Source organism: Panthera tigris, chromosome C1, assembly GCF_018350195.1.
Source record: "Panthera tigris isolate Pti1 chromosome C1, P.tigris_Pti1_mat1.1, whole genome shotgun sequence".
NCBI lineage: Eukaryota > Metazoa > Chordata > Mammalia > Carnivora > Felidae > Panthera > Panthera tigris.
In genome coordinates this window covers 76,625,043-76,647,188 of record NC_056667.1, presented here as the reverse complement: position 1 = coordinate 76,647,188, position 22,146 = coordinate 76,625,043, and the positions used below count along the sequence as shown (strand labels likewise).

General features: G+C 45.3%; 1 long non-coding RNA gene across 3 annotated transcripts in view; it reads right to left on the bottom strand.

The window, feature by feature from the left end:
* Nucleotides 1–13,387: 13,387 nt before the first annotated feature.
* Nucleotides 13,388–22,146, bottom strand: part of LOC122241515 — a 36,127-nt gene continuing 27,368 nt past the window's right edge. For 2 of the 3 annotated variants that reach the window (XR_006221692.1, XR_006221693.1), the window contains 2 exons: nt 15,872–16,335; nt 13,388–13,526 (listed from right to left, as the gene is read on the bottom strand). This is a non-coding gene — a long non-coding RNA (uncharacterized LOC122241515). The remainder of the gene's footprint in view (nt 13,527–15,871; nt 16,336–22,146) is intronic. The other variant, XR_006221695.1, reaches the window with a different exon arrangement.

The following is a 22,146-nucleotide window of genomic DNA, read 5'->3' as shown; positions in this document are numbered from 1 at the left end:
CAAATGAATATAGACTGATGCTTCCATCTGGCAAATGGATCTAGAACTAATTGGGGCTTGAAGACTAGAATTCAACTGGTCTCAACTCTCTGTGTTCATCTTCACATCACAGATGCCTTTGTAAATGAGACCCAGTGACTCAGTTTATTCAGTTAGACCCCCTTTGACCTGGATGAATCTTTCCCAAATAGCACTTTGCCATGCACATTAAAGTAACTGAGAGAGTAGCCTCACAAGAGCCTTGTTGAGGCCGTAAATATAAGGCTGTTTCCTCTTTACCAAAGAATAGTGTTTCAGGAAAAAAACCCATCTCGTCTTGTATTTGAACATATATGATATGTATAATAAAGTTAAGAATCAGTAATTGAATAATTCCAGAACCATGACCTCAATGGGGTAAGAATCCTTTCCATGACTTCCTATTGCCTCCGAAAATACTGGTTTTTGGAAGAAATGGGTATAATATTGGCTGTCTGGAGGAAATGAGGGAGAGAGGTTTCTAAAAATAGTTGAATTATGTAAACAAGGGGGGAATAGAAAGGCATTGAAGACAAACATACCTACTTCATCACTTTGGGATCCAGTCTCAATCCCCTGCACTGGCATTCAAGGCCCTTTGCTTATGCCATCAGCACATGCCCTTGATTCTCTCCTTTTTCCAGTCTTCCAGCGCTGACGAGCTGCTCTTCTAATGGATGTAGTCTTCCCTTGTGTATGTTACACTTCCCCTGCATTGCTGGTGGGGTTTTACATTGCTAGTAGGGTCTCTCCTTCATGTGACTTTGCTTCTCTCTGATGTTGATCTTATTGTTTGGTACTCGAAGGGCAGCCTTATTTCCTGGTTCTTGGGGGTGTGGGGTGAGGTTGCAGGGAGTACATACTGAAGCCCCAACTATACAAATAAAGGCTCTATCATCCTAATATATTTCTAACTACTGACATGAACAAGGTTTGGATTTGGGCAGGCACCAGAATGCACATGTATGAAAATACATGTACTGTCATCTCTACTTTGAGATCCTCTAATGGGAAAATCCTTTTGAATGAAGATGTGATGACCTAAAGTGACAAAGGAGGACACTTGCATTTTCTCTAAGCTTAATAGAATTTATGATTGTAACTTTGTGTAGGATGAGTTTGGACAACAGATGTTCAGTGAAGAATATTTGCAGATAATGATCAGAAAACTATCAAGTGCTATATAGATCTAACCATATATTTCCAGTCAGGAAGAGAATAATGCTTTTAAAGCCTAAGACAGACCTGTAATTCAGGATATGCCACATATTCTGGGCTTATTTATGGGTCGCTGAAATAATAGGGTGGATTTGTCTTTCGTACCAGTTCCCTTTACAGAATTCTTGCTGCATATGTCATTACATTGCTTGTATTATTAGATCCATTTCTTGACAAGCAAAGAAGCTGTCCCCACCGTGTGCTCCTTCTTCTAACACATACGGCTGTCACGTGACTCAGAGTAGGAGAGGGGAAATTTAGAACACTTGCCTCAAAGGGTCTCTGGCTTAATGACTGACTAGCGACATATAAGAAAAAAAAAAAAGCCTGCTGGATGAGATAGAAAAATCCTAGAAAGAATGGAAAATGACTTTTTAGTTTTAAAATTGTCTGCAATGGAAATGGCTCCCCTCTCATGTGTGGCAGAAGCTGTCGGTGCTCATTCAGATCCCGGGTGTGTATGCCAGGCATTTGGGGCCTGGCTCCTAAAATGCCCAGCAAGGTCTTCCCTGGTCCCTCACCTTTGCCATCTCTGTGCCTAGAACAAAGGACTCCACTATGTCAGAGCCACACACGATGTTAGGAGCTGGAACCCTGACCTCATGACTTCAAGTCACACAACCAGCAACATGCACGTTGGACTTTGTGTGAATGAAGAATAGCTTTCATTGTTTGTTGTGTTAAACCCCTGAGATTGTGTAGCTGTCAGTTATCACACTCACCTAGCCCAACCTATCAGAAGCAGGCAAACCCAGTGAGTAATATGTTACCAAGGTACTCCATGGATTTCATCATCAGGCACATGTATCCTCCTTGTTCTGATGTATGAATGCAGATGCACCTACAACCCAGGTCACTTTTTCCCTGGGAATCCAGCCAGCTCCCTACTTTGCAGCACATTTGTAAGTGATTTTCTTATGAAATAAATATTCCAGATGGAAAGCCCCATCAGACCTAATATTGCACTCAAACTTAACCTGGGGCCTATTCAAAATAGGCTCTGCTTTAAGGCTGGGTCTGAGTCTGAGCTGATATCCTTGAGGAGTAGCCAGATCAAAGTTTGGACCCAAGTGTAAGCCAGTGCCTGGCACGTATTGGAATCTCCACAAACATTGGTTGAACAGCGAGATCGTGAGGTACAATCAAGAAACAATGTCAAGGGTTAGAGGCTGGTAGAAAGTACAGTGGATGCCTGGGTGGCTCAGTCAGTTAAGCGTCTGACTTTGGCTCAGGTCATGATCTCACATTTCATGAGTTTAGCCCTGCATTGGGCTCCGGCTGTCAGTGCAGAGCCCACTCTGGATCCTCTGTCTCTCTGTCTTTCTGTCTGTCTCTCTCTCTCTGCCCCTCCCCCCTGCCTCTTTCTCTCTCTCTCTCAAAAAAAAAAAAAATTAAAAAGTACAGTGGAGGGGCACCTGGGTGGCTCAGTTGGTTAAACGTCTGACTTTGGCTCAGGTCATGATCTCACAGCTCGTGAGTTCAAGCCCCACATCAGGCTGTGTGCTGACAGCTTGGAGCCTGGAGCCTGCTTCCAATTCTGTGTCCCTCTCTCGCTCTGCCCCTCCCCTGCTCATGCTCTGTGTGTGTGTGTCTCTCTCTCAAGAATAAATAAACATTAAAAAAATTTTTTTAAAGTACAGTGGAGCAGGAGGCAGCAGTCTGAGAATGGAGTGCTACCTTGGCAAGAAGGCTTGCATGGTGTACTGAGCTGCCTAGAGGTACATGTTTTCTTTAAGCCCAAGTTGAGGTTCACAGCAAAATTAGACAGAAAGTACAGATAGTTCTGATATGCCTCCTGCCCCCCACATGCTAGTCTCCCCCACTATCAACATCCCCCAGCAGAGTGGTACATTTGTTATAACTGATGAGACTACATTATACGCCATCATCACTCAAAATCCATAGCTTATATTATAGTTCACCCTTGGTGTTGTACATTCTATAGGTTTTGGCAAATGTATAATAGTTTCACTGCCCTGAAGATCAGAGGTACATCTTTACAGTGGACACAGGTAAGCGGCTTTGTCCACGGCTTTCTCTTCTGAGGCATTTTCCCAGCACACAGCCAAAAGACCCCCACGAATTCTTCAGAGATCCATGTGGGAAAAGAAAGCCCACCTAGGATCCTGGCAGATGTGCATAGAGAATGTGGCTCCATTCCCAGCATTCTCTGGAGTTTAGCTTGAGACAATAATAAGAATCCTATAGGATCAATGATCTCACTCGTTTGGACTACAGTAAATCTCTCCTATATTACTGCTCAGCCTCTGAGAATATTATATTGGGTCTCATTTTATTAAAGAATGTCGTGCATACCCAGAAGTCGCTATTTAATTTTTAGCTGCAAGATACAATTTTGAAAAACCATTATCTAGAAAGTGCAATAATCAAACAATACAATCATGAATGTTAAACCTCCTTGGAATATTATTTTAAATGCTTGCCTGCTGGAAGCAAGAGTTGACAAGGAAGTGTGTGACTTGGTCGGCTTTCTAATTTGTCAAAGCATCTACATTTTCCAACAAGATATACTTGTTAAGATATGTTTTTTTTTTCCCTCTGGATGATTGTTTTGAAACTATCAAAAATGCAAAATCCTTAAATAAGGAAGATAGATTTGCATTTTCTATTCATTCCTGCCTTAGATGTAGGATTAAATCACTTTAAGAGACACAACTGAATCTTTTCTCAGAGGAGCCAGACGGTCCACATACATCACCAATTGCCTCTGAGTTTTCTGGCTGCTCTGTGAGATCAGACTCGTAAATTTTGTGACATATGGAAAATATCAGAAAACCACAGCATGCATTTTAAAAGGGTCCAGAAAGCAGGACTCATGCTATAGTGATACATCCCTGGTAATTCACCATTGTTCCCATCACCCGTCCCTGACTCTCTGTGGAGAGGACCCAGTGGGTATTTGGCCAGGGACTGGGAAACGCAGGGGTAATCCAGTTGTTTGGGGGGGTTGTTCCCCCCTCCCCACCACATACTCCCCCCCCCCACCTCTCTCTCAGCACATGTTTCTTTGTACCATAACCCACATGTCTGTCTTTGCTATTGGTGTTTAACTGACAGAGGCCAAGGCCTAGACCTTATTTTCCTTATATGCCCTGAACTTAGAGGTACTCAAATCAATGAATGTGTCCACCTGCTTGGGGAGCCTGGGGATGGAGCAGGGATTGACCGTAACTCCTACCTTCTTTTATGCACACTAGCTTCACGGCCTTAGGCAAGGTACTTCACCTTTCTACACCTCAGTTTCCTTGTCTGTAAGATGGGAATGATGATGATGTCCACCTCCTCGGAGGCTGTGACTGTTGGAGGATTTATACATGTATTATACTTAAAATGGTATCTTGCAATCAATAAATCTTAGCAAACAAAATGAGCTCTCAAAAAATGTGAGCTGTCCTTATCAGTCATGATAAATGTCATTCCAAATGGCCAGACCCCCCTTGACCTTCCCACATTGGCCCAGGGTTCTCTTCCAAGTGTGCAAGTGAAGGCGATTGGATTCATTTGGAGGAGTGATTCACTGGGGCCGTCAGGGATGTTGCTGAACAGAGATGGGGGTGTTTTCCCTGGAGTGGCCTACCTTGGCTGTTTGAATGACCCAATATTAGGAATTCGTCAACATCTGCTCGAAAAAAGAAGACCCTAAACACAACCTTCACACTTTTCCCAGACCCCGTCCCTAAGGGGTCCTTGGATGACACTGGAAAGGGTGGCAGAGTCCAGACCTGACCTTGGCCGGCACTTCAGGCTCTAATGTGCCTGAAAGTCACAGGCCCAAGAAGGACTCTGAAGGGAAGTGGGGGGTGATGATCCATGAAAGCAATAAGTTCCACCCTGCAGGGAGCATGGGAAAAAGTCCTGGCCACCGGCTGAGGTTAGTTGGTACCTCAGAGGCAGAAACTATGAAACCTCAAACGTGTAGGCAAAAGGAAAAGACGATGTTTGGAGGAGAGGGAGAGGCAGTGGGTGGGGAGTGGATAGAGCTGGAAGGCTGTCCTAGACACGGAGGCGGTTCTCCATCCTCAGACCTGCCTGGCCCTCTAAGCAGGGGGCTGTGAACTGAGGAAGCAACATATCTGGGTGTGATCTGGCGGCTTTAGGGAATGGAGAATAAGAACGAGCCTCCCCAGAGCCATTTTCACTGGAGACTCTCCCACAATGGAGAGGCCCTCATCCATAAGGGAAGAGGTTTTGTGATGTCGGCCCTGGGTCCACAGATGGGTGATTCAGAAGCAGGTCCCAACTCTCTGTCTACCTGTTTGGGGCCTTTGGGTGGTCACTTTGCCAAGCTGAGACTCGCCCCTCCTGTGAAATGGAGTTAATATGCCTCCTTCACAGAGCCATTGTCCATCTCTAACGAAATAAGGCTTGGGGCACCTGGGTGGCTCAGTCAGTTGAGCCACCGACTTTGGCTCAGGTCATAATCTCACGGTTTGTTAGTTCGAGCCCCGTATCAGGCTCAATGCCTTCAGTGCAGAGCCAGCTTCTGATCCTCTGTCTCCCTCTCTCTCTCTCTCTCTCTCTCTCTCTGCCCTTCCCCCACTCATGCTTGTGATGTGTTCTAAGAGCTATAACATGATAGATTAATAACAGGCATTTCACTTATAATAATCAGTATTTATGATGGTTTAAAGAATCCTGGGTGGTAGAACTGAGCCAGGTTTGGTCTTTAGAACCAGCAGCCATGGCAGCAATGAAGGGAGAGTCCCCCTGGCTCTGATGCCCTTTTCCAACCTGCCCTCACTCCCTCCTCTATCCTCCACAGCCTGGCTAAGACTGGCAATATAGGGTGGCAGTTGAAGGTATGGGGGACCAGACTGCCTGCATTTGAACCCTGTCTCTGTTACTGAGTAGCTTCATGTCCTTAGGCAACATATTTAACATTTCTATATCTCAGTTTTCTTGTCTATAAATGGGGACAATAGTGGCATCTACCTCATAGGATGGTTTCTTGTAAACACCAAATGGTTTATTACATGTATTATACTTAAAATGAGAGCTAACAAAATGAGTGTGGAAATAATGTGAGCTGTCCTTATCAGTCATGGTAATGTCATTCCAAATAGTCCAACTCCATTGACCTCCCTCATTCGAAGAACACTGGGACCTCTCCACTCTGGCAGGCCACTGGGAAGCTGGGAAGAAAAACATTAGGAATTTCTGCAAACGTGAAAATATCTAAGGAGAGAGAAGAGGGGCTGTTTGCAGATCATGCGTAGCTTATATGATTCACTCAGAACCAAAACTGGAGCTGTCGCCTAATGATCCAAGCTGACCCGCCACAGAGGGAAGCTATGATCCTCTACCATCTTGGATCAGTGGGACCAGTTCTCCTCTGTTCCTCCCATGCACCTCCGGTGAAGAATCATACACTTTAAGACTGGAAGGGAGGTGCCTGTGTGGCTCAGTCAGAGGGCTCTTGACATCAGCTCAGATCATGATCTTTCTGTTGGGAGATCAAGCCCTACATTGGACTCAGCCATGGTCATGGAGGCAGATGAGGCTGGAGTCAGTGGAGGCAGATGAGGCTGGAGACCAGAGGGTATGGGGCTTCGTGTGCCTTGTTAAGGATTTGAGCTCGGAAGATGGGAGCCACAGCAGTTTTGGGCAGAGGAACTATGCAATCAAATGTGTAATCTGGAGAAGCCATTCAGGGGCTGGTGGGGTGGAAAGTGAGTGGGGGTGGGCAGGCCTGGAGGATGTTGTCCAGTTAGCCACCTGGAGGGTTGGTCCTATGCCTTTTCCTGGTTCCCTGGTGAGCAGTAGGACTTTCCAGAGACCCAGGGCACCAGAGTCACACTGACATTCTACATGTTGCCAGCAAACATCCACCAGCATGCCCCCCCACAGTCCCTGCCACCATGTTAACTGTTCTCAATCATCCAGGTATTTCCCTCACCCAACACAGCCCATGTACTTCAGGTGGAAACTTGACTGCTCTCCTGGGGCATGAAGCTTAGGCTAAAGTGAATGATGCAACTCTATCCCCTGGTCACAGTGTTTGCTTTAAGAATGAGCAAGTGATTCAACTCAGGCCACTGAGACCCAAGGCAGTAATTTTGGGGGGCTCCAGAAGGTGAAATGTGCAGATCTGAGGACTGCAACTGCTATGACTGTTTTCTAACATAAGGGAAGGAAGCCCTAGGATGAAGCTGGCCAGGAATAGCAGAAAATATCAGAGAAACAGACCCAAGGCCTTGATGAGGGGGTGAAGCCAGATCAAACCAGACCTGAAGCACATCTCTCTCACCTCAGAACAAACCTCTGGACTTTTCAATTACATGAGCCAATACATTCCCTTTGTTTTACATACTTTTTTCCCTTACTTACAAAGCCCAGGGGCAATAATCTAGGGCACTGTGGCCAAAAGTGAGCAGCTTAAACATGTAAAAAAAAATCACTAGGAATTTTTCCTGACATCATTTTAGAAAACTTAAAGATTGCTTCAAATTAAAACCAGTTTGCAAAGCTCTCTGCTGCATGGGAGTTTCCTCTTAAATCCACTTTTCTGGGTACCCCCTAAAGCGGTGGTGCACTGCCACCTGCTGGTCACAAAACAGAACCTGCCCCAGGAAGCCTGAGAAGCTTTAATGCTGGAAAAGGTCTTAAAGATCAGGGTGGGAAATAGGGAAATGCTTTCTCTGCTAGTGTATATTTCTGAGCTGTCTGAGTTTTGATTCGTATGTGTTATTTTTATAGTCAGAAAAAATCTAGATATTTAAATTGGGAAATACAGTATTTCATTATCTTGTGATGTTTATCATATCTAGCTGCTTCATCGATCCCTGCTGTTTGCTTTAAAAGCAGCAGTTACAACAACCACACCACATCAAAAACCCTTCTCATTCTCTTTCTCTGCCCACCTGGAAACACACACACACGCACACACGCACTCGCTTTGCCTTTATTACTTCTGCCTGAAGCACCAGCCATTTCTTCACTCCTGCTTCCAGCCAGCCCATTGCTAGCCTGTTAGATCTTCTAGGCAAAAGGCAGACCCCAGTCCAATGTCTCTCTATTCAGGAAATGCTTATCATGCTCTCCAAGTATTCTTCTTAGAGTGTCCCTCTAGGCTTGACGCCAGGAGCAGCCACTAACCCTGGGAAGCACCGGATTTGACAGCAGCTCGCTCTAAATATTCTCTTTGCAAATCCTCCTGGTCTTTTCCTAGTGGTTAAGGAATTTAAGACTTGTTTTGCCCTGTTCTTGATACTACTTTGAGGTTTCTGCACAGTGAATCCTTTGGAATTTAACATCATGGAATTTAGTATTCATGCCTCAGCCAAAACTGAGATAATAAGAATCCCATCATAAATGCTGTTACAATACAAATTCCTCCTGGCCTCCATTTGAGGCGGACCTGACCAGCACCAGGAGACTAGCAGTAGCCTCAGGCTACCAGCAGGTGGCACCCCAATCAGCCTTAATTGGGGGGCTCCGCCTAGGACTACGCCAGGTGCCAGTAGCCTCCACCGTCATCCTTCTGGGCAAACCCTCCCTCCTCTACAGCCCCGCTTCAGCCTGCCAATCTATTCACCTAATTGTTACTCGAGCTTTGGCTTCTCTTCTCCAGTGCTCTGAAACTCCCACAGAGGCCTAGTTCCTTGCTGGCTCCCTCCCCTCCAGGATCTTTTCCTGTGTTGACCCAACCCCAACCCCTCCAGGGCTGGCTGGGTCTGATTTGGCTAAGCACTTTCCTCATGGACTTCCACAGTCATATTCTGCTTTGCATCAGAACATTATATGACCATGCCCTCTTGTATGAAGCTTGAATTTTCACTTTCCTAAGGACATGGCACCCTGGACTATAGCCTCATAGGAGTTTGCCCTATGGCCAAGCTAGTTTTCCCTGGCCCCTCTCCAGCTGGTCCAGGAGCCTCTTCCTCTTTGAACCAGTGGTGAGGCTGTTCCCCTCCCCCCCCTCCCCCCACATATCCCCAATACATGTGTATTTACAGCCCCAGGCCTGCAATGTCCCGTATGATTTGGCCTCACTCCAGTCACATCTCTTCCTTCCTCAGCCTTCCCCACAGACTGCACTGACATTCCTTCTTTCCTTAAAAAGATATGTTCAAAGCTGCAGAAAGCAAGCTCACACCTGCCTCAGGACCTTTGCACTACTGTTCCCTCTGCCTTCTGCACTCCCACTCATGCCCACCTCTATCTTCCCATTCAGGTGTCACCTCAAATAATGTGTCCTCAGAGAAGCCTTCCCTGACCATTCTATCTAGATTGTCAACTGCCATCACACCCTATGCTCCTCCCTTTCTTCTGAAATTGTCTCCTGTACTTTCTGTTTACGTGTGTATTGTCATCTAGTCAGATAACAAACCCTACCTAGAATGTAAGCTCCATGAGGATGAGTACCTTGTCTGTCCTGTTCACTGCTGTATCCCCAACATCTAAAACAGAGCTTGGCATTAGTGGGGACTCCATGTTTCTTAAGGAAGGAATGAAGTGTGTCCCAGAGCCACCCTCCTGTAGTGTCACATCCTCGGAACCTACAGTTGAGTTCATTTGCATGACACAGTGCCACAACATCTGCATCCATCTATGGTTCTTGGTGGCCACCCCCTGCTTGGTAGAACCTGGAGTGGCCCTTCGAAGCCAACTTTCCCACAATTTCAAGTTTTCGCCTTTAGCCCACAGGCTGCCAGGTGGTTTCTGACACTTTCCTCTGGTCCAGTTCCAGGTGGAGTGTCGGCTGCTGAGGTTGCTGGGGTCCACAAGCCCCATGAAGGTTCCCAGGCCCTGCCACAGCTGCCAGCCCCCTCACATGTCCTCCACGTTGTGCGATGTCATCTTTTGCTGTGTCACAGCTCTGGGTATTAAGGGCTCAATGACACGGACAAGCCCCTCTCCTCTGCCCTCGTGTTAGCCTTCTCTGTGTGACCAGAATGTCCTTCCATTTTGTCCGTCTCTCATCCTTTTGGAATCAGTATTAATGATTGCCATGGTCTGAATGTGTCCCCGCCCTTGAATTCCTATGCTGAAATCCATCACCAAGGTGATAGTGTTAGGAGGTGGGGCCTTGGGGAGGTGATTAGGTCATGAGGGTGGAACCCTCTTGAATGGGATTAACACTCTTATAAAATACTAGTGCTCTGTAGGATATAAGTTCTATCCCGCCGACCACGCCCCCTCCAGCCCCATCCACCATGTGAGGATACATGTCTGTGGCCTGGAAAAAGGCCCTCACTGACCATTCTGGCCCCCTGATCTCACACTCCCAGCCTTGAAAAATGTGAGCAGTAACATTCTGCTGTTATAAGCTCACCGGTCTGTGGTATTTTGCGACAGTAGCACTAACGGACCAAAAGAACAACCTGTGTGAAACTGGCCCTGCATCTGGGGCCGGAGAGGCTGGCACACTTCCCTGCCTGGGGCTGCAGCACCTTACCTTGATTCCGACCTCCTCTCTCCCAGCCTTCTCACTGCTCCTGCCTCCCAAGCCCCACGTTGACCTCTGCTGGCCGGTTACACCAGGGCTTGTGGCATCTCTATGCTAGGGGGTCTGGGGTAAAGCGTACCTGGGCTCAGAACATGATTTCTCCACTCGCTGTCGCTGTGGGACCTAGGGCAAGAGACTGAGCCTCTCTGAGCTTCTGTTGCCCCTTCTGTAAAATGAGGTCGATAGAAGCATCTGCCCCATAGGGCAGCGGTGAGGCTCAAAGGAGATAGACGGTGCCCGTGAAGCACTCACTAAAGAGCCTGGCACGGAGCTAGCATTCCATAAATAGCAGCTATTATTAACTGCGTGAACCTAGACTGCTCCCAATGTCACTGTCATTTCTCGGCAGAAGCTACATTTAAAGACAAGAACTAATTTTCCTTAATTTGTATTCCCAGCACTTCGGATGGTGTTTGATACACAGTGGGTGCTCAAGTGTTTGGTGAAGTTATTTGAGAACATTAAATTCTTCTCATGTAGATTTTATCTTTGTTAAGGATAAAAATTACACACACACACATATATATGCATGATTTTTTTATTGTGGTAACATATACATAAAATTTACCATTTTAACCGTTTTAAACTGTACAATCAGTAGCATTAAATACCTTCACATCGTTGTGCAACCATGTGTTTTGTTTTTTTTTTTTCAATCCCTCACAGCCTGCACTTGAACAGTAACAGAAGCTGAGTCTACATAGACTCACTCAGTGCATGTGAATAAAGAAGGCTTTGTTCAAACAGCGACTGTGCCTGCCCCACCCCCACCCCCCCAGCACAATTCCTTGACACAATAGGTGCTCAATAAATGTAAAATGAACCACCAGCCAAAGTTGCACTCTGGCAAGGAAACTGGACAGGGCCTTAAGACATGTTTAGGGCTCACAAAGTTGTTTTTGTTTTGTTTTGTTATATATTTTTTAAGTTTATTTATTTTGAGAGACAGAGAATTCGAGCAGAGGAGGCACAGAGAGAGGGAGACAGAGAATCCCAAGCAGGGATTCTCCTTGCTGACAGAGAGGAGCCCAGTGTGGGGCTCGATCCCACAAACTGCAAGATCATGACCTGAGATGAAATCAAGAGTCAGAGGCTTAACCGACTGAGCCACTCAGGTGCCCCAAGTTTTTTTTTGTGTTAGTTTTTAGCAGGGTGGTTCGAATAGGTTGGAACCTCATGCACAAAAGTCCATAATGTGGGGCAAAAACTAGACAGCTATGGCAAGTGTGGACCTGCGCTCTTGCTTGGCAGGGCCCAGCTTTTGCTGAGTAGCGGCTGCCCCTGTGGGCAGGGTGTGTGCTTCCCAGGTCATGCTGTCCCTTAGATTCCTTTCCTGGTCCCTTAGCCATTTGAGTTTCAGAGCCCTGCATTAGAGTCAGAGGAGCTGGGCTGGAGACCCACCCTCTTCAACTTACTAATGGGTCAGTCAGCCCTTTGAGTCTCCATACCCTCATCTGGAGAATGGAAAAGATGGCAGTGTCTTCACCAGGCTTCCGTGAAGGGCACTATGAGATGATGTATGTGACAGTATGTAAGGAAAGGCTATACACAAATACACTTTAAAAAGGAAAAGAGAGGGGTGCCTGGGTGGCTTGGTCGGTTAAGCGTCCAGCTTTGGCTCAGGCCATGATCTCACCATCCATGAGTTCGAGCCCCGCGTCGGGCTCTGTGCTGACAGCTCAGAGCCTGGAGCCTGTTTCAGATTCTGTGTCTCCCTCTCTCTCTCTCTCTCTCTCTCTCTGCTCCTCCCCTGTTCATGCTCTGTCTCTCTCTGTCTCAAAAATAAATAAACGTTAAAAAAATTAAAAAGAAAAAAAAAAAGAAAAGAGAAAACGTCAAGGCTATCACACAAACATTAGCCCCATATCATGGGCCCCTTGCACCCATCTTTTTTTTTTTTTTTAATGTTTATTTATTTTTGAGAGAGAGAGAAAGAGAGCGCGCCTGCGCATGAGCAGGGGAGGGGCAGGAGGGCGGACAGAGGATCCGAACCCGGTGCGTGGATAGCAGCGAGGGTGACGTGGGGCTCGAAGTCACCAACCATGAGATCCAAGCCAAAGTCAGAAGTTCAACTGACTGAGCCCCCCAGGCCCCCCACTGGCACCCCCACTCCTTTCGTGCTTGCACTGAGGATGTATGGAGGCATACTCACCTGGGAAGACACGGGCATCTGTAAAAGCTAGGGCACTACCTGGTCAGCACGCGGCAGCCGGCAGGTACCCCCAGATATCAGTCCGCCATCGGAGGGCTTGCACAAAGTCCCCGCCCGGGTGTGACACAGCTGAGAGCGAGTCACACAGGCATCTTCCGTCTGAGCGCCCTTCACGCACCACACAGCGGCCCCACAGGCATCTGACCACATTACACATCAGAGCAGAAATTCACTGTGCATTTGCCACATCTGAAAACCGGCTCCTAGGACGGGGGGTTGGCATCAGAGCACCGCTGATTTCCCTTCTCCTCCCTTCCCTTCCCTTCAGAGCTGGGGCTTAGTTTCTGTGGTGACCTTTCCACCCCACAAGCCAGAGGAAATGAGGTCTCTTCCCCTTTAAGCCCCTTTTACAAACTCTCTCACAATTCACCTCAAAACTCAGGTCAACTGTGTTTCATTAGAAGCACCCTGATAGTGAAAAAGAACTCAAGGCAGGCAATAAATAGAAAGGTAAGTCAGGTGATACGGTTTTGAAATAAAACAAGTTTATGTGGTAACCGGTTCCAGATTGCCTTACAGTCTTGCTTGGCAGGTAGAGATTTATTCCTGATAGCGAACCAGATGTCACACTTGCTCTTCTAAGACATTTGCTTTTATCTGCAGCAGTTCCTGATGGAAGAGACACAAAAGACTAGAGCCTTGTTTAAGTACGGAGTAGCGTGTTTGCATCCTGACACCAGAAAGGATCTGATCATCTGAGAGCTTCCAGTCTAGGTCTTAACAGCTTTCAAAAATCAAACACGTTCAAACAAAACAATACAAAGCAAAAGCCCTGAGAGGCAGTTGCACATTTTGCAATCACTTGTGTAAAGAGATAGCATGTCTGTGGTACAAGAACCACCTACAATAAGGGATATGTGGTTTGGCTCTTCTAGAGGAAAACAAGCCTTCCAGAAATTGGCGACCAGTTTTGCAGAAAACATGAAGTCATTTCACAACATGTCATGGTAACGAAGAACCAGAAACTTCTGTGAGACTCATTTTAGCCAGGAGCGGCAGCCTTCTCCACACCAGGGCTCTCGGCCGCATCCTGTCCTGGCCTTTGCTGCGCCTCCCTTCCCGCCTCCTCTCCATGGCACAGTTTTTGGATGAGCGAATGTAAGTGCTCAGGCTCTTTGGCAAGTCAAACCAACCGACTGCCACCCGGTTTAAGTGAAACGTCACAGCCTTCAGAACCTCAGCAACACTAATCCACGGACCTTCCCTCCAGATCCCTGCCATCAACAGGAATCAGATCCCGACTCCTGGCCTTGGGGACTCCTAGCTCAAAATCTAGACAGAGACGGTTCCCGCTTGGCTCACATGCCCGTACGCTCCAGGCAGCTCAGTCCAGGTAGGAGGGTCTCATGTGAGTGTTCAGAGGCTGGGGAATGTGCAGTGGGAGTGGGTCATGAGCTGGCCTGATACTCAGGGAGGAATCCCTCACTTTACAAGACTTGGCTTTTTTTTTTTTTTTAAGTTTAGTTTGGAGTGAGAGAGAGAGAGAGAGCTCCCATGTGCATGTGGGGGGAAGGGGCAGAGAGAGAGAGGAGAGAGAGAATCCCAAGCAGGCTCCGTGCTGTCAGTGCAGAGCCCAACGAGAACCATGAGATCATGACGTAAGCCGAAATGAAAAGTTGGATTCCTAACCGACTGAGCCACCCAGGTGCCCCTACATGACTTGACTTTTATGAGCGGCTGTGGTAGGGGTGGGGGGAGTTCTGTGGACTGAGTCCCAGGGAGAGTCATTATATAAGGGGGATGGGGCTGTGGTTGGGAGGAAATTGTTTTGGTTTTCTGTTGCTGCCATAACAAATCACCACAAACTTAATGGTTTAGAACAACACAAATGTGCTGTCATACGGTTCTGGAGGTAAGAATTCTAACAACTGGTCTCACTGCACTGAGATCAAGGTATTGGCAGGGCCAAATTCCTTTCTGGAGCCTCTAGAGGAGACTACTTCTTTGCCTTTTCTGGCTTTTTTTTTTTTTAATGTGAAATTTATTGTTAAATTGGTTTCCATACAACACCCAGTGCTCATCCCAACAGGTGCCCTCCTCGATGCCCATCACCCTGCCTTTTCTGGTTTCTGAGGCCACAAGCATTTCTTCCCTTGTAGCATCTTCCACTATCCTTAAAAGCCAGCAATGTTGCCTCTCTCTGACCTCTTTTCTGTTACCACAACTCTTTCTCACTGAGGACAGAAGGGAAAGTGTCTTCATGTTTAAGGACTATGTGATTAGATTGAATCCACCTGGATGATTCAGGATGCCCTCCCTCTTCTCAAAGTCCTTAACTTTAATCATATTCACAAAGTCTCTTGTTATGGGTTGAATTGTGTCCAAATTCATATTTTGAAGTTGTAAACCCAAGAATGTGAACTTACTTGAAGATAGGGTCACAGCAAATGTAATCAGTTAAGATTAGATCATTCAGGTGGTTCTTAATTCAACAGGACGGGTGTGTGTATCAGAAGGGGGTGGGGGCACCTGGGTCGCTCAGTCGGTTGAGCCTCTGACTTCAGTTTAGGGCGTGATCTCGAAGTTCATGAGTTCAAGCCCTGCATCGGGCTCTCTGCTATCAGCACAGAGTCCACTTCAGATCCTCTGTTTTCCTCTCTCTCTAAACAAACAAACGTTTAGAAACCAGTGGGGGTGGAATTTGGACACAGACACCCACAGAAGGAGAAACACAGGGAGGAGACAGCCACCTATACAAGCCAAGGAGAAAGGCCTGGAATAGATCTCTCCCTCACAGCCTTTAAAAGAAACCAACCTGCTGATGTCTTGATTTTGATCTTCTAGACTTCAGAACTGCGAAAGAATACATTTCCGTTCAAGCCACCCAGTTTGTAGTACATGGTTATGGTGACCTTACCAAACAAATGTATCTCTTTTGCCATGTAAGGTATCATATTCACTGGTTCTGGGGATTAGGACATGGACATCTTCCGGAGGGCCATTATTCCACTTACCACACGTTTGAACAGTGGATCGTAGCCAAATGGTATTAACTTCACTTTGTCTTGGGACTAAGCTCAGTAGTTCCTGTACCATGAATGAAATAATGGATTGGACCACAGGCTTGTTGCTCACAAACGCTCTGCACGCATGAGAGCAGACTCAAAACAATAGGTCTTTGCATGGAAACATTGTCCAACTTCAGGCACTCTGGTTTTTGTAAACCACAATGCAAGGTGCTGGCATTTATTGCCATTTTTGAAGGGCAGACATTGTGTTAGCAGAATCCAGTGAACTGGACATTGGTACCTTTTTTTCTTAGAACAAATAAAAACATGTGGGAATGACATCAGCAAAATGGTGGAATAAGAGTCGTCTTCTGTGTTCTCCCCGCAAAACAGCAAGTTTGACAATCACCCACAGAGGAGAATGCGTTTGTGGCAGTCCAGGAGTCCAGCAGAGAAGTTCCAGCAAACCACTGGAGCAAAAAACAACCAGATTGGATGCAATGAAGAGGGTGACAGAAACAGTTTCGTTTTACCTATGCCACCCCTCCCCCAAGGCACAGATATAGATCAATGCCAAGGTAGACCTTTTAGATCTGTGGCTTCTTTCAATGGGGAAACTGAGAGTGTGTGAATGAGTACCTGGCTTCCCAGCCGTGTGTAATGCTACCAAAAAGGCCCATTTCTCTCTCACCCCATCCAGAGTACAGAGGCATGCTGCACAAGTCAGGGGCAGAGAGTGGCTGGGAGAACAGCAGACAGGGCTCTCAGAGGGCATCAGAAAGACACGGATCTTACCAACCACTCTGCGGAATTCATCAGGAAGCACGCCCACAAGCTCGGGGGGATGTTTCATTTGAGGATTCCCCCCAGATGGCCCCAGGGGTTCCTGAACACTCCGTTTACCTCCCTCACACACACCGCACCCTGTGGCTGGCTGGCTGTGTGTGTTCCAAGAGCGGGGAGTATGAGCCTTTGTAGACAGCTGGCGAGCAAGGGCAGAAAGGTGGCCCTGACTCTGCAAGCCTGGGAGAACAGAGGGGCGCCTGCAGGGCTCAGGCACTTAAGACTCTAGATTTTGGCTCAGGTCATGATCTCACGGTTTGTGAGTTTGTGCCACGCGTCAGGCTGAGCTGACAGTGCAGCGCCTGCTTTGGATTCTCTCTGTCTCTCTCTCTGCCCCTTCCCCCACTCAAAAAAAAGAAGAAAGAAAGAAAGAAAGAAAGAAAGAAAGAAAGAAAGAAAGAAAGAAAGAAAGAAAGAAGAAACTTAAAAAAAAAAAAAACATTGGGAGAAAACACACTAACGAGCATTTAGCACCATTCTAGGGAAAACAAGAGAAACATACACACGATCTTAAGAAATCCCCCTAAGAGGGAACAAGAAATGAGGAGCATGTATATCCATAGAAAAGGTCTAAGAAAGCCTCAGAATCCTTAGCAGAACTGGCAGCATGTATTTCTTTCCCAAAGCCATTCAATAAAGACTACAGAAGGTAATTGTTTCTTCAGATGTGAAGACAGCAATGCAAGGCTCCAAGGAATATGAAAAATCAAGGAAATGAAGAAAATCATCCCATTTACGATGCTATCAAAACAAAATACGAATGGGTGCCTGCATGGCTCAGTTGGTTAAGCATCTGACTCTTGATTTTGGCTCAGGTCATGATCTCATAGTTCATGAGTTCGAGCCCCACATCAGAGTCTGTGCTGACCGTCCAGAGCCTACTTGGGATTCTCTCTCTCTCTCTCTCTCTCTCTCTCTCTCTCTCTCTCTCCCCCTCCCTCTGCCCCTCCCTGGTTCACACACATTCTTTCTCTCTCTCTCTCTCTCTCTCTCTCTCTCTCAAAATAAATAAATAGGCATTAAAAAAACCAATAAAATACTTAGGAATAAGTTTAATAAGGAGGTGAAAGACCTGCACCCTGAAAACTATGACATTTAATGAAAGAAATAGAGGAAGACAGAGTAAATGGAAAGATATCCCATGCTCATGAATTGGAAGAATTAATATTGTTAAATGTCCACCCACACTCCTGAGAGTAATCTATAGGTTCAATGCAACCTTATCAAAATTCCATTGACATTTTCAAAGGTATAGAAAAAATAATACTAAATTTCATATTCATATCCACAAAAGACCCTGAATAGCCAAAGCAATCCTGAAAAAGAACAAAGCTGGAGGAATCACACTTCCTGATTTCAAACTACATTATGAAGATATAATAATTACAGCAGTATGGTACTGGTATAAAGATAGACACACAGATCAGTGGAGCAGAATAAAGAGCCCAGGCAGAAGTCCATGCATATACAGTCAACAAATCTTTGAGAAGGGCACCAGGAACACATAGTGGGGGAAAGAATAATCTCTTCTATTACTGGTGCTGGGAAAACTGGACAGCCACATGGGAAGGAATAAAACTGGACTCCTATCTTACACCATACACAAAAACCAACTCAAAATGGATTAAAGACTCGAACATAAGACCTGAAACCATAAAACTCCTAGAATATAGGAGAAAAGCTCCTTGATGTTGGTCTTGGCAATGACTTTTTTTTATTTGACACCAAAAGCACAGGCAACAAACCAAAAATAAACAAGTGGGACTACATCAAACTAAAAAGCTTCTGCACAATAAAGGAAACCATCACAATGAAAAGACAACTTACAGTAATGGGAAAAGATATTTGCAAACCATATATCTGATAATGGGCGAGTATCCAAACTAACAACTTGATAGCAAAAAAAAAAAAAAAAAAAAAAAAAGATTAAAAAAAAAAAAGAAAAACAAACAACAACCAAATAATCCAATTTAAAAATGGGCAAAGAATTTGACAATTTTCCCAAATTTGACATAAAAATGGCCAAAAGGTACATGAAACAATGCTCAAGATCACTAATCATCAGGAAAATGTAAGCTAAAACCACACTGAGATACACCTCATACCTGTTAGGATGGTTTTTATCAAAAAGACAACAGATAAAAGTGTTGGTAAGATTGTGGAGAAAAGGGAACCACTGTGTATTGTTGGTAGGAATGTAAATTGGTACACTGATTATGGCAAACCATATGCAGGTTCCTTAAAATTTACTACATGATCTACCGTAGTAGATTATAGTAATTCAAACTACTGCGAACTACTATATGATCCAGCAATGTCACTTCTGAGTATGTATCTGAAGAAAATGAAATCAGGATCTCAAAGAGAAATCTGCACTCCCATGCTCATTGCAACATCATTCACATTAGCTAAGATATGGAAACAATCCGAGTGTCCTTCAACAGATCAATGATTAAAAAGGTGTGGTATATACGTAGAATGGAATAATAGTCAGCCATGAGAAAGAAGGAAATCCTGCTGCTTGCAACAGCAGGGATAAAAATAGAAGACATTATGCTAAGTGAAATTAGCCAGACCAAAATAGACACTCTATGGTCTCACTCACCTGTGGAATCTTAAAAAAAAAAAAAAAAGTTGAACTCCTAAAAGAATAGAATGGTGGTTACCAGGGGCTGCTGGAGGTTGGAGAAGATAAGAGATACTGGTCAAAGGTTCTAAGCCTCCAGTTATAAGATGAATAAGCTCTGGGGATGTAGGGACAGCATGGTGACTATAGTTAATAATACTGTGCTGTGTACTTGAAAGTTGATAAGAGAAGAGACCTTAAGCATTCTCACCACACATACAAAAAAAGTAACTATGTAAGGGATGAAAGTGTTAATTAATTTGATTGTGGGAATCATTTCACAAAGTATATGTGTGTCAAATCATTGTGTTTGGACACTTTAAATATGTGTAATTTTATTTGTCAATTATGCGTCAATAAAGCTGAAAATATGTTGTCAAAACCTTGACTTGCCAAATCTGAGTAACTGGTTATAGGGATTCAGAACTGTCTTCTCTTTTTTTGTGTTTTTAAAACAAGAAGTTTTTAAGAGTAAATTAAAAGAAAAAAATCTTGATGTACTAAGTCACCCTCCAATGTGAGTTCACCATTAAGAGAAGTCACCTCCCCAAACCATGACAGACTCTTAAATACAGGGAACAAACTGATGGTTGGCCCGGGGGGGGGGGGGGGGAGGTTGGGGGGGGGATGGGGGATGGGCATTGAGGAGGGCACTCGATGGGACGAGCACTGGCTGTTGTATGTAAGAGATGAATCAGAGGAATCTACTCCCAAAGCCAAAAGCACACTATATACACTATATGTTAGCTAACTTAACAATAAATTATATTAAAAAAAAAAGAAGTCTCCTCCCCTCCACTATGCTGAGCAAATGTCCCTCACCAGCCCCCCTGCTCACACACGTGGACCAGGCAGAGCTCAGTGAGGACCTGCTCCCCAGCAGGTCACTGCTGCTGCTTGTTGGTTTAGGCTGGCCACCAGAGAGCAAAAAATAAAGTAAAATAATAATTAGACACGAGAAACAACATAGATTAACCAGAAAAGTAAATCGGTGACTAACAATAAACTAACAGGTTCATGCTCATTGCAGAAAGTGTTCACCGTGCCCCATTTCCCCTGCCACTACCTCAACACATTCTTGTCCTTTTGCACCTGGACAATGCCACACTCCTAGTGGTTACCTGTTTGCAGCCTCTTTCTTCCTGCCCTTCATCCTCCAGCTACTGCACTTGTAATCAGAAAAAGAAAAGAAACACATGCGCACACACACACAGAGTTGACGGTGTTATTCACCTGCTTAGGCTTAAAGGCATCCAGAGGCTCCCCATTACCCATAAAGTCCAAGTTTCTAACTGTGGAGTACGAAGCCCACACCAGGTGGGTCCAGTCGGCATTTCCAACCTCATCTTTCACTGCTCTACACATCAATGTTTCTCAAAGTATGGCCGCTGAGCACCAGAATTAGCATTCTGGGGTGCTTGTGAAAAATCCCAGTCCTATTGATTCAGAGTCTTTTGACAAGCATTCAAAGCAATTTTTATGCAAACATAGCTGGAGGCTGCTAATCTCAAGTCACTGTACTCTTTCCCTCTGTCTCATGTGCCCTTCTCCTCCTTGTCCACTTCTTCTTTTAGGGCACTCTTCCTATAGCATCTTCTCTCTCTAGTAAGCCAAATAAATTGCCCCCCTATCTCTATTCCCTTAGCGCTTCACACAGATCTCATAATACAGCTTTGTTTCACAGATGTTTGCTACAGATCTGTCTCTCCTGCTGGATTATAAATTCCTTGCCATTAGGAACCATGTCTTATTCATCTTTTCCCCCCTGAGTGACTATGCAATTTCTTTGTTTTTACAATGGGAAATGTGTAACTCACCACGTTTCCCTTTCCCCCTGGCCACCTAATGTACTTAGAGCCAAATTCACAGCTCAAGTATAACGATTGTACTTGGCCGTGTATCTGTGTCCTCTTTTCCCCCTAGACTTGACCTATTTTAATTTATATTTCCCTTGCTCTGAGTTTTAAAACCTGTATTTGGCCATTTTATTTTATATGTTTCTGCTACAAGCCACCTCAGATCCTTTCTGGAACAAGGTGAGAGAGAGATAAATTATTCATCTCACTATTCCTACCACCCAGGCCAGTGTCTGGCAGATAGAAAATACTCAATAACTGTTTGTTAAATTTAATCAAAGGAATAAAGTTATGTGGATTCTGTGACAGCTATTTTACTCATCACTTAGAACACTTTTTGCTTACTTCTGATTTTGATCACAGTGCTCAAGAGCTAAAGCTACTGGAAGAATGCCTGATGGACAAGTGCCTGTAACTGTTACAAAAGTCACTTGATTTCAGCAATCTGATTATCTTAATTTTCTACCTTGATCCACGGGCAACCCTTTTAGGAGCTCACGCTGCTCATCAACTCTATAATCTATGACTAATGTTAAAATATAGTGAACAGGGGCACCTGGGTGGCTCAGTTAGTTAGGTGTCCGACTTCAGCTCAGGTCATGATCTTGCGGTTCATGGGTTTGAGCCCCACATCAGGCTCCGTGCTGGTGGGGCAGAGCCTGCTTGAGATTCTCCCTCTCTCCCTCTCCCTCTCTGCCCCTTCCCCATTTACACTTTCTCTCTCTCAAAATAAGTAAATAAACTTTAAAGAAAAGAATAAAAGATAGTGAACCGGTAGAAATCCACCAGGAACTGAGAAGGGAAAGGACAGTGTGTCTCTGAGTGGGGAGAGTTGTCATAGGAGATGGCACAAGGATGGAGCCAAGAACAGGACACAGGACACTGAGGAGGGTGTCTTGGAGACAGGGAGGCACACAAGGAAATGGCGGTAGACCATGTGTGGAAAGCCCAAGGGG